Below are 10,195 nucleotides of genomic sequence, written 5' to 3' on the forward strand. Positions count from 1 at the left end.
CAAGGTGAGGCCTCACCAGTGCCTTATAAAGCCTCAGCATCACATCCCTACTCTTATATTCTAGACCTCTTGAAATGCTAACATTGCATTTGCCTTCCTCACTATCAACTCCACCTGCAAGTTAACCTTTAGGATGTTCTGTACAAGGTCTTCCAAGTCCCTTTGCATCTCAGATTTTTGGATTTTCTCCCTGTTTAGAAAATAGTCTGCACATTTATTTCTATTACCAAAGTGCGCGACTGTGCATTTTCCAACATCTTATTTCATTTGCCGCTTTCTTGCCCATTCTCTTAATCTGTCTAAGTCCTTCTCCAGCCCACCTGTTTCCTCAACACTATCTGCCCCTCCACCAATCTTTGTATCATCTGCTAACTTGGCAACGAAGCCATCTATTCCATCATCTAAATGATTGATATACAGAATAAAAAGAAGCGGTCCCAACACCGACCTCTGCGGAACACCACTAGTCACTGGCAGCCAACCAAAAAAGGATTCTTTTATTCCCACTCGCTACCTCCTACCAACCAGCTAATGGTCTAACCGTGCCAGTAGCTTTCCTGTGATACCATGGCTCTCAACTTGGTAAGACCTTCTGAAAGTCCAAATATACAATATCCACTACATTCCCTTTAACCTGCTTGTCATCTCAAAAAATTCCAACAGGTTTGTCAGACAGGATTTTCCCTTAAGGAAACCATGCTGACTTTGTCCTATCTTGTCCTGTGTCACCAAGTACTCCATCACCACATTGACTCCAACATCTTCCCAACCACTGAGGTCAGGCTAACTGGTCTATAATTTTCCTTTCTGCTGCCTTCCTCATTTCTTAAAGAGTGAAGTGACATTTGCAATTTTCCAGTCCTCTGGCATCATGCCAGAGTCCACTGATTTTTGAAAGATCATTACTAATGCCTCCATAATCTCTAATGCTACCCCTTTCAGAAGTGTAGTGTGGAGTTCATCTGGTCCGGGTGACTTATGTACCGTTAGGTCCTTCTGCTTTTTGAGCACCTTCTCCCTTCTAATAGTAACTGCACTCACATCTCTTCCCTCACACTGTTCAACATCTGGCACACTGCTATTGTCTTCCACAGTGAAGACTGGTGTAGAATACTCATTTAGTTCATCGGCTATCTCCCTGTCCCCCGTTATTATTTCTCCTGTCTTATTTTCTAGCGGTCCTATATCCACTCTCATCTCTCTTTCATTTTTTACATACTTGAAAAAGCTTTTACCATCCTTTTTGATATTGTTTGCTAGCTTACTTTCATATTTCATCTCTTCCCTCCTAATGATTCTTTTAGTTGCTCTCTGTAAGTTTTTAAAAGTTTTCCATCTGGCTTCTCACAAATTAGTGCTTGTATGCCCTCTCTTTTGCTTTGACATTAGCTTTGACTTCCCTTGTCAGCCGTGGTTGTACTATTTTTCCATTTGAGTATTTCTTTGTTTTTTGAATACTTCTATTCTGCACTTTCCTCATTTTTCCCAGAAACTCACACCGCTGCTGCTGTGCTGTCGTCCCTGCCAGTATCTCTTTCCAATTTACTTTGGCCAACTCCCTCATACCACTGTAATTTCTTTCACTACACTGAAATGCTGCTACATCAAACTTTACTTTCTCCCTATCAAATTTTAAGTTGAACTCAATCATATTGTGATCACTGCCTCCTAAGAGTTCTTTTACCTTAAACTCCCTAATTGCCTCTGGTTCATTACATAACACCTAATCCAGTATAGCTGATCTCCAAGTAGGCTCAATGAAAAACTGATCGAAAAAGCCACCTCATAGGCATTCAACAAAATCACTCTCTTGAGATCCATTACCAATCTGATTTTCTCAATCTGCCTGCACATTGTAATCTCCCATGACTATCATAACATTGCCCTTTTGACAAAACTTTTCTATTTCCGGTTGTAATCTGTGGTCCACATCACAGCTACTGTTGGGAGGCCTGTATATAACTGCCATTAGGGTCCTTTTACTCTTGCAGTTTCTGAGCTCAGCCCACTAGGATTCAACATCTTCTGATCCTATGGCACATCTTTCAGCTGATTTGATGCCATTCTTTGCCAGCAGAGCCACACCACCCCCTCTGCCTATTTTCCTATCCCTCTGATACAATGTGTAAAGTTGGACATTCAGCTCCCAACTATAGCTATTCTTCAACCATGATTCACTGATGGCGACAACATCATACCTGATAATCTATAATAATGCAACAAGATCTTCCACCTTATTTCTTATACTCTGCTCATGAAGATATAACACTTCGAGTATTGTATTTGCTACCCTTTTTGATTCTGCATCCTTTATGCACTGATACCTACCCTGCTGGCTGCAGTGTTACAGTGGAAGTGGACAGATCTGATACACTCAGAGGAAAAGGATTATCTAAGATTATGGAACTTGACACTGAATTTGGAAGATCTTCACATTTCTATAGATCTGATGTAGGTGTCTGCAAATTAGATACTGAATCTACCTTTTGTTTTTTCCAGTGTATGGGAGACCATGATGTTAACACAAAATACAAATCTAGCATAAACATAAGAGATTCTGCAAAGGCTGGAAATCACATACAAAATGCTGGAGGAACTCAGCAAGTTTGACCCTTCATCTCCCACTGTGATAGTGTCATACATGGAAACTCGTGTAGTCCAACTGGTCCATGCCAATAAAGACTGCTGTTCAGCCCATTTCCTCTGTTAATCTCTTTTATCCATGCACCGGTCCTGATGACGGTTCTCGGCCTGAAACAATCCCCCTGTCAATGCTACCTGACTTGCTGAGTTCCTCCAGCATTTGTGTGTGACCTGCATATTGTATATTGGAGTAAGTCGAAGTAGAAACTACTTTATTTGGAAGGCCAATTTGTATTTTAGAATGGTGGAAAGAGAAAATGTGAAGGACAGTTGTTGCATTGCCCATGATCATTAGAGTCATAAAAAATGGAAATTAGTTATTTGGCCCAACTGACCCATGCAAATTAAGATTCCCATCTAAGCTGGATCCATTTGGTCTCTAAACCTTTCCTATCCATGTACCTGTCCAATTACATTTTAAGTGTTGTTAAAACTTTAATACTTGGGCCTCTGTGCCTCCCTCTGCAACGAGATCCTTGACCTCCTCATCAGAAGACCACAGTCAGTGTGGATTAGTAACATTTCCTTATTGCTAATACTCCACTGTACTGTGCCCCCACCCACTCCTGTTTCCATCTTGATATACTCAGTGACTGAGCGTCCACAGCTCTCTTTTGCTAGAGAAATTCTTTAAAAAAATGACTACCTGCTAAGTGAAGAAGCTTATGCCAACTTCTGTCCTGAATTGTCAAACCCTTATGTTAATTCTTGGTTCTAGACAGTTCATCCAGGAGAAACATCATTCCTTCATCTACTTCGTCATGCCTGTGAGAATTTTGTGTTTCATTCTTCCAAACTCCAGAGAGCAAAGCACCCCTCATAGTAAAATCTCCACATCACTAGAATCAACATGTGAGCCTTTGCTGCATTCCCTCTGTTACATACTGTATATCCTCATAAGGTGGGGCGACTAGATATGCACACAGTATTCTAGATATAGTTTCACCAGGTCTAATATAATTGCAATACCTTACTCATGTATTCAAATCCTCTTGCAAAAATAGTCAATGCACCATCATTGATCTTCCTAATAACTTGCTATATCTGCCTGTTCTCCCATTACCTTAGTTTTGAACTTCTTTCAGTTACTGATACAACATATCTCTCCCTCTTCTCCCCCTCAGTTAAGTTACTCTCCTCTTGGGGCTTTCCAATTCACTTGGGTAAAGTACAAAAGTTGGTGACCTGATTAAACAGATTTAATACTTTACTTACAAAACCCACCCACTCTCAGGAGTTAAAATTACTCCATTGTAGAAATGGATCATTCAGCCCTGCTTGCTAAATCAAGTTTTTAAGCTTGACAATGCTATCATTTCACCTTCAATTATCCTTCATTTTTCATATTGTGCTTTACCAGCTTTTCTTCACGAACATTTCTGATCTTTGCCACACCTTCTCCTTGAAATGGCAAGTGCTATATTCTTATGATTTCTTAGAAATAACTCACCTGAGGCAGTACATGCAAAAGAAAAGAAAGAGCTTCAAGGAAGTCCAGCACTTAGGATTTACAGAAGATAGATTGGATGACAAGATTATTTTTATTTGTCACATGTACATCGAAACATACTGTAAAATGTGTCATTTGCATCAACAGGCAGTTGTTGCCAGACGAAAACCAATTTCCCCTGGGATCAATGAAGTATGACTACTATATTCCAAAGATTATGCTGGAGACCCATTTCTGGCACCAGCATAGCATGTCCTTAACTCATTCATCCTAAGCCCTAACTTGTTTGACTTTGGAATGAAGGAAGAAAGTGGAACACCCGATGGAAACTCACATGGTCACGAGGAGAACATATAAACTCCTTCCTGGCAGTAGTGGAGTTGATCCCAGATTGCTAGCGCTGTAAAGCGTTACACTACCTTACTGCCCTAATAACTAAGTTGTCACCGCAACTTCTATAAAACTGCTCAATCCTGAAAAATCTACCACCTAAAAGGAAAAGGAGAGAAGGGATATGGGAATGCAACACCACAAGTTCCTTTACACATCACATCTGATTCTAACCTGAAAATAGATGATCACTCCTTTAAGTTTTTGTGGTAAAAATTTGAAATCTATCTAAAAACACAACAGGAGTATCACCAAGTAGATTTCAAGGATTTTAGAGGGCAAATGGCCTTTTCAATGCCATCTCTATCATGCGTAAGAATAAAGAAAAATTACTTTTAAAAAACAAGTGAAAGTCATGATGACACTGTGTGGTAAGATGATAAGTAAAATTTAGAACTCTATGCATCTTTAGTTACTGGCTTCAACTTTGCTGTGGGGGGAGGCAGCAGATGGAATACCGAATATATATTTCCCCACAGACAAAAGGCAAGAGGGCTCTAAGAAAGTGACCTATTCTTGTCGATTGGTTTATTGTCATATACACCAATGAAGTTGCTCCTTCACACAGAAGTCACAGAATAAACAGTATACATGCTAATAATAAATACAACAATAAATACAGTGATGAGTGCAAAAACAATGGAATGGTGCAGTGATGCAAACAAAGGTAGTGCATAAAGAAATACTAAAGTGAGAATAAAGAGGTAGAAGTGAGATTTTGAGAATGTGCAACACCACTGGAAAGGGAATTTCATTTCCCGGAATTTACAAACATTTAAAGACATATCAAATTTAATAACTAATAATAAAAATGTACATTAAATGTGTGCACTTAAAATTAATTAAATACATTCTAATGAAATATCTGCAGCCTTTTCTTTCCATTGAAATTAATGGAGTCACTGAATTTGTGGTAGGTCTAATCTTGGGCAGAAATGAGAAAATCTGCAGATGCTGGAAATCCGAGGAACTCACACAGTACAAAAAAGTACAGTCAACGTTTTGGGCCTGCCAAAGGGTTTTGGGCCTGAAACGTCAATGGTACTTTTTTCCATAGATGCTGCCTGGCCTGCTGAGTTCCTCCAGCATTTCGTGTGCGTCGCTAACCTTGGGCAGGATCACCAACATAAACTGTTAAGATAGTGCACTCCATGAAGAATCCAATGTCAAAGTGCAGCTGGGAAATCTTCATCAAGTACATAAAAAAAGTTCATAATTTTGCTTTCCAATTTCCAGGGTGTGCAGCATTTACTGACAGCTACAGAGGGAAATACCAGCATTTCCATGAAAATCTAAGCTGATTCCTTTATTGATATTAAAACATCTTAAGAAACATCAACAATCTCATAATACTAGTTGAGCATTGACTCCACCAATCGGCAGCTTTGCATATGAATAGTCATTAAGGCTTATAGTCAACTGCATACACACACATGCACATGCATAAAAACATCAATGTTCAATATAATGCTAACACAACAATTAAAAAATCCAAGGTTGGTTTGGTTTTGAAAGGCTCTGTTGTATCAGAGCGCCATCAAGTGGATTTGATGAGATAATACAGAATCTAATTTTAACCTTGTACACTTCCCAGGCTTGCGCTACAAACAAAGAGCAACAAACTAGATGAAAAATGTCATAGTAGGCTGTCTGAAAATTCACTGTTTTCTCATAATCCAAAGGTCACCAAGGCCTTTCATGGTCCATATTGTTAGTTTGCCCAAAATCAGATTACTGAGAACAGATCAGTGTTATAACCTAGAGTCAGCTTCTAGCCTCATTGATAAACTTACTGACCAATTCCAGTGGTCAACTATTGCTCTGTTCATAACACATTAATGCAATAATGTAACCCTGCAGTTTGAGAAGGAGAAACTGAAATCAGATGGCTTTGTGGCCAAGTTTGCAGACAACAGGTGGAGTAGCTGGTATTTTTATGGAAGGAGGAAGGACTTAAACAGATTAGGAGAATGGGCAAAGAATTGGCAGACTGAATATAGTGTAGGGAAGTGTATAGTCATGCATTTTGGTAGAAGGAATAAAGGGGTAAACTATTTTCTAAACAGAGAAAATTCAAAATCAGAAGTGCAAAGGGACATGGGAGTCCTGGTGCAGGATTCCCTAAAGGTTAACTTGCAGGTCAAGTCTGTGGTAAGGAAGGCAAATGTTTTGAAAGAATATACTGTAAAAGCAAGGATGTAATGCTGAGCCCTTATAAAATATTGGTCAGACAGGTCAGACCGCACGTGGAGTATTGTGAGCAGTTTTGGGCCCCTAATCTAAGAAAGAATGTGCTGACATTGGAGAAGGTACGGCAGAGGTTTACAAGAATGATTTCAGGAATGAAGGTGTTAACTTATGAGGAACATGTGATGGCTCTGGGCCTGAACCAGCTGGAATTTAGAAGAATGGGGTGGGGGGGGGGATCTCATTGAAACCTATCGAATATTGAAAGGCCGAGATAGAGTAAATGTGGAGAGGGTGTTTCCTTTGGTGGGGGGAGGGGGGGCTGTTGGACCAGAGGTCACAGACTCAGAATAGAAGGATGTTCTTTTAGAACAGAAATCAGAAGCAATATCTTTAGCCAGAGGGTAGTGAATCTGAGAAATTCATTGTCACAGATGCTGTGGAGGCCAAGTCATTGGGTATGTTTAAAGTGGAGCTTGATAGATCCTTGATCAGTAAGGATATCAAAGGCTACAGGGAGAAAGCAGGAGAAAGGTGTTGAGAGGTATAATAAATCAGTCATGATGGAATGGCAGTGTGGACTTGATGGGCTGAATGGCCTAGTTCTGCTCCTATGTCTTACAGTCTTGTAACCTGCGCCCCCACACCCCAAGGTTCGGTGGGCTGCGTTAGTCTAGGGAGACACTCTCTGGCCCACCAAACTTGTGAAATCTCATTTGTGTGGATGCTGCGTGATGTTTTCCCCTGTTACAAATCAGTACCACAAAATAACAAACAGTACAACATATGCAATTAAATGATTTAGCTTTATAATTCTTAATTTGACTAGAGGGTTAGTAAAGAAAACAAAAAGAAAAGGGCCCATTTTAATGAAACATTCTAATGCGCATGTTGAAGCTCATGACTTTCCCATCCATTCATTCTCCATCAATTTGCCCTGGGCGTCGTCGACTCCTGACCCCATTCCTCGTCCACTCAGTCCTGCAGTCTATGACCTCTCCGTTCTGGCATCTTCTCTCTCCATCTCCTGCCGAATAAATGCCTGCGAATCTCTTCTCTCAAACATGCAAGAAAGAAACAACATGCCTCTCATTGGACAGCGCACATTCCAAAGTCCCTGTTATCTCTAGTCATAACCCAAACACTGCTGCTACAGAGAAACCATTGCATTAGGAATGAAACCTTACAGAGAAACCATTACATTAGCAGTGAAGCCTTACAGAGTATTACAGTCTTATGGTATTATGATCTGTATAACTGATTCTAGCTGCCATTGGAGGTTCAATGCTGAGAATGCAATGAAAAACAATGGATGATTGAGATGAAGGTAATCACTCGAAGAGATTAGCAGGAGGGCAGCAGAACCAATTTAAGGATGTTTTAAAGCCTCCTTGCAAATTGCAACCTGGATATTTAGATGTGGGAATCCTTGTTCAAGAAGTGTCAAAATGGATGAAGAGCGACTGGGGTCCCACAGAAAACCTTAAATCTCTTTGCAGAAGCCTCGTGAAAACAATATTGAACATTCAATCTACATCGAATTCAGTGATTTCAGATAAAGTAATTTCAGCCATTTATCACATACTTTCAATATTCACCTTTTCTCTTCTTCATCCATTTGGTAAATTATGATTTAATTCATCTCTTCTGACTTGCATCTTCCTAGTTGTTATTTGCCAGCTTTTACCAGCCTGTTTCAGCTGACATCACCATTATTTGTGCCTTTCAGTCTTTAAAACATCCAGGGCATTGCCTATGGTAGGTTAAATTTTTCTACAACAATAACCTACTATTTTAAGCTTAATGTTCCATTTTAATACTAATGTGAAGTTGCAATTGTGTTGGTGCGTGGCCAAGTGGTTAAGGCGTCAGTCTGGTGATCTGAAGGTCACTAGTTCGAGCCTCAGCTGAGGCAGCGTGTTGTGTCCTTGAGCAAGGCACTTAACCACACATTGCCCTGCGACGACACTGGTGTCAAGCTGTATCGGCCCTAGTGCCCTTCCCTTGGATAACATTGGTGGCGTGGAGAGGGGAGTCTTGCAGCATGGGCAACTGCCGGTCTTCCATACAACCTTGCTCAGGCCTGCACCCTGGAAACCTTCCAAGGCGCAAATCCATGGTATCACGAGACTAACGGATGCCTATATAAGAAGAAAAGTTGCAATTAAGATCTACTTTTATTTTCTTCTTCTCTTCTGATTTATAGTTCTGTGGCAACCAGAGTAGCCTAATAGCTCAGGAGAGTGACACTTTATTCTGGAATATGAATAGTAAATCTGACCAGACAATTAATTTAAAATAGGCATTTGGACACCAGACCAAACAGCATAGGAACCGGCCCTTTAGCCCAGCATGACTGCATCGACCATGATGCAAATCTAAACTCTCACATCTGCCAGCAGGTGGCCTATATCCCTCCTGTTTATGTGCATTTAATGCCCTTTAAATGCATCTGTTTCCACCACCTCCCCTGGCAGTAAGTTCCAGGCACTACCATTCTATGTGTCAAAAACTTTCCATAGAAGTTTTCTTTGAACCCTTCTGCTCTCACCTTAAATCCATGCCACTCGAAATTTCCATAAATACTTGACATTTCCATTGAGTTGGGAAAACAACTCTAAACTTTGACCTTCATCTCTTAAGTAACAGAATGATATTTTCAAATATAGTTGAATAACTTGATCTATAGAGATTTAAATAATTAGTAGCTGCATTTTCCTAAGCTAATTTTCATTTCTTGTTGCATTGGTACCTTATGATCTCCAGTAAAAATGAAAACAGTGCTCCTAGTTAGCAAATTGGCCGGTTCTATTTTGGCAATTGCATTTCTTGTGCATCTCACTTTAATGGATCTAAATTTATAATGCCTCCTCCTTAACAAGTAATCTGATCCACTAGATAGTGCATTAAGTAGAAAGCAGAATGCATTTTGGGGCCAGTCCCAACTCAACAGTATTCTACAAGTAAGATAATCAATGTTGCCTGAATGGATTATTCTAGCTATTGATATTTGTCTTAAAACCTATCAAGTAAATAACAAAACTTACAGAGTAAATGCTGAGAACATTCAATTTGTCATTCGAAATGAAATTATATTTTTATAAGCAATTCTATTTATTTATAGGTCTTCATGTGAGCCCCTAATCCAATTATCATGGACCTTGTATTGTAATAACATAGTACTGTAATGATAATTTCACCTTATGAAATTAGTTCATAGAGAGACATGAAGTCACTGAAAATGAACATTGAGAGGTGGGAGGACATCGCAAGTGATCGCTCTCACTGGAGGCTGGAACTACGCAGAGGTCTAAAAAGAAGAGAAGAGAAGCTGAGGCTTGCTGCTGAAGAAAAGCACCAAGACAACACTGGAGGACAGTGCCTTCAAGTGCAGTCGCTGCAGCCGAGACTGTCACTCCCGTGTGGGCCTCTACAGCCACAACAGATGCTGCTCTAACACAGACTGAAGCAAGACTTTCCAGGCGCAGATCCATGGTCTCGTGAGACTAACGAATGCCACCACCA

Source organism: Mobula birostris, chromosome 7, assembly GCF_030028105.1.
Source record: "Mobula birostris isolate sMobBir1 chromosome 7, sMobBir1.hap1, whole genome shotgun sequence".
Taxonomy (NCBI): domain Eukaryota; kingdom Metazoa; phylum Chordata; class Chondrichthyes; order Myliobatiformes; family Myliobatidae; genus Mobula; species Mobula birostris.